This window comes from Prosopis cineraria, unplaced genomic scaffold (assembly GCF_029017545.1).
Source record: "Prosopis cineraria cultivar Desert tree isolate PC_DT_omini unplaced genomic scaffold, ASM2901754v1 PC7, whole genome shotgun sequence".
NCBI classification, from domain to species: domain Eukaryota; kingdom Viridiplantae; phylum Streptophyta; class Magnoliopsida; order Fabales; family Fabaceae; genus Prosopis; species Prosopis cineraria.
This window is the reverse complement of record NW_026555338.1, coordinates 1,012,600-1,016,283: the sequence shown is the minus strand read 5'-3', so window position 1 is coordinate 1,016,283 and position 3,684 is coordinate 1,012,600.

Below are 3,684 nucleotides of genomic sequence, written 5' to 3'. Positions count from 1 at the left end.
GCATGTGGATAAATGTGTTATGTGGTGAATTATAAGGCATAGGGCTAAGATTTGATTGTGAATATGTTGTAAATGTGTGAATAGTGAATATATGTGGATTGTTTGATAAATTTTGGCAAAGGGTGTATGTTGGAATGATATTACAGAACAGCCCTTATTTATGTAAATAGGCTATTGAATGGCTAAATCTTGATTTGAATGTTAGTTATTTAGGTGTGAATGGTCCTTTTAGACTTAGTTCTAAGCCCAAAATGGCTTAATGAGACAAAGTGTGTGATTTGAACACCTGGGGGCATGAAATTTTGAGATAAGTGACTTTTTGCACCCGAGTATATAAATTTAGATCGGACCATTGGATTATGTCCAAACTTATCTCATTAGCTAGCTTGTGAAATAAACTTTGTGTGGATGCTTGAATTACTCTAATTAGATATTGCATGTTGAAACAGCGTAGCAAGAAGTTCACTTTCATAAATTGAAATTTTAACAACAAAATTTTATCATGTGTACCATGGTGCATGGCTTGGCAAGCTGTGGCACATGGCACAAAAGGGGGAGGCTTATGGCTCTGTACCACATGAGGTGATGCATGTAGTACATGCCATAGCACATTGCCCATTTTCTTGTACAACATGAGAGTGTTAAATGTAGAGTTTCATCTTGCGCTATGCATTGCTTGATGTGTATTTTTTTTGAATGATTTTATCCATGAAGTCTTGCGTCCTAAGCTTTTAAAATTGATTTTTCCATAAATATAATTTGGTAGCTTTGGTGTGGTGATTAAATTAACCTCTCTTTATACTGGATTAGTGTAAGAGACACTATCTAGAATGAGGAGAGGTTATAATTTAGTATTAGTTTCAAGACTTGATTAGTTTGCTTGTGTGCTGCCTTCATCTTAAACTATGGCAACTTATCATTGTTCATTATACAACTCTTTCCTTTATGCTAACCTTTTCTTTTTATTTTTGTCTTTAGGAAGGGGAAAAGGTATAGTTGGCATAAGAAGAGGTGCTTGTGCTAGAGCTACTCATTCTAGAAGGGTAAAGGAGGAGGAACAAGAGCCATAAATCTAATGAGTGGAGTCACCACTAAGAGATAGGCATGATGAACTACTAGAAGAATTACGAAACATGATGGTGGATATAAGGCAAATTGTATAGGATCATGATACAACTTTAAGACGTAGAGAAGAAGAGAGAGTTAAGGATCAAGGAAGACCAGTGCAAGAAGTTTAAAGCACACTTGGACTATCTCAAAGTTCGGGCAATAGGCTAGAAGTACTTGGCACTTATCCATCAATAGATCAGGCCTGAAAGACTTTTGTTCAATTCAACTCACCCATGCTTAATGGTAGTATGAAAAAAGGCAATATAGAATTGTGGATTGAGCAGTTGGAGACTATCTTTGATGTTATGGTCTGTATGTTTAAATAGAAGGTTATATTGGCCACTATATAGTTAGTTGGGGCTGCAACGAGATAGTGGGAATCTATGAGACCTTTGGATGGTGTTCGTCTGACTTAGGAAGAGTTTAAAAAGATCTTCTTTGATCAATACTTTCTAGTCTTATTTAGGATAGAGAAAGAAAAGGAATTTCACACATTCAAGTAGGGAGATCTTGACGAGAAAACTTTATCAAAACATTTAATGACTTATTAGTCTATTTTACATACCTCTAGCACAATAATGACACAAAGTGAAAGGCAGAGTAATTGTTAGAGAAGATAAGACTCGAGTACAGATATTAGATTGCCCTATTTGATATGACGACATATGAAGACATGTGTTACAAGTTGAGGTTGCCAGGAGAGGTAGAGAGGCAGAGAGGAGATGAGATAGCCTTGGGAGATTTTCATCCTCATTAGGTCTAACAAGCATAGTTGTGAAGAAACTTGGTTATTGTTCTGGCAGTTTTGAATCTGCAGGAAGAAAGAGTTTCACTAGAAGGTCCTAGTATCAACTAATTCAAAGAAATGGAGGTGTGAGAATTGAGCTTTTATAGTCTTTGAGGAAAGCATCAAATGTACCAACATCGACATTAAGCACAGGAAGGTTGCCCCAATACAACATTTGTTGCTGATCTCATATGGGAAGATGTTGGGCTTACTTCAAATGTGGCAAGTTAAGGCATTTGGCTAAGCAGTGTCCAAAAGGCAAAATTATGGGGACCAAGCAACGATCTATCATGCCTAGATAGGTATTTGCAATCATATAGGAAGAGGCCAAAGTGTCTCCAAATTTAATTTGAGGTATGATTTCTGTTTGTGGTCATCAAGTTGAGGTATTGTTTAATTTTGGTGCAACATATTCTACTAGCCCACATTGCTATTTCAGCATATACATGCATATACTCCAGGTTAGTGGGCTAGAGCTCAAAATTACACACACACACACACACACAAAAATCACATGTTCATGCACAAGAAAACCATCCCTATGGAAACTTATATATATATATATATATATTCACTAATTATATGCGAATTCATTACACTATTCCTTGCAAGGCTTTATCTAGAAAATCATAATTCTCACCCTAGTTCCTTCCCTTTCACACCACTACTACCAGAACCTGAAAAATGTAAATAACCACGAGTGAGATCAAAATCTCAATGACCAATATAGTTCATTTAATGTCTATTAGCATAAATAAACATGACAAAGTAGTAAAACCAAAATATAGCATATATATTTATCGTAACATAGCTTTACTCATAAATTTTTCTCATATAAATCATTTCCATATACTAGCATAATCATTTATCCACCAATTCTCTAAAGCTCCCCAACATAAAATTATAAGCTCTTCTGGATCAATCACTTATTGACCTAAGCATACTTTCGATAGTAGAAACACTCAGCCAAAGGTAATTTATCTCACCTACAGACTATAGTTTCCCTCTTTTTACACACTTATCATAAAGCCATCATTAACTCCTAATTGCACCCTAATAGGCACTACGGAGTTACCAAACTCCTCGGATGTCCTATGGCAACAGTCTTGATATAGTGCTGTATCAGATTACCTAAAATACCAGCCCATAATATATTGCACCAGATGTCCCATAGTGCTAACTCGACTATATGGATTTATTCACTCTTGTCTCCACACATACATCTCCATATATCTTGGGTGAACTCTCACCCTTTATAATCGTGCTTTTCATACATGGTTCACTAGTTTTTCCACAAACCTTACACCATATATATATATAAAGCATAGAAATTATCAAATTTTATTTCACAAATTCAATTTCCATCCTAAAGCCATTTAAAATGCTAAATCATGCATAAAATTCATGAAACAACAAATTTCACAATTTCATATTTACTTCTACAAAGTTATAATAGCTAATATGCATAATAAACTATATAGTTATCTCAACCTTCTATTTAATAGAAAGGGTTACTTATATTCCACAATCCTATTTGAGCTTCTTTAGCTATTCAACTCATCATATACAAGAATCTACACAATTTAGGCACCCAAAGTTAATTACTCTATTGACTAAAAATGCCAACTACAATAATTTAACACCTAATTCACTATCCTTGCCCTCATTTGCTTCTATTTACTTGCATTGTGACCAATTATCACTCATTACAAACATCAACCACCTTACAACCAATTTCTCTCTCGCCACCCTCTCCCTAGATTAGGTTAATTTGAGCTTATAGATTC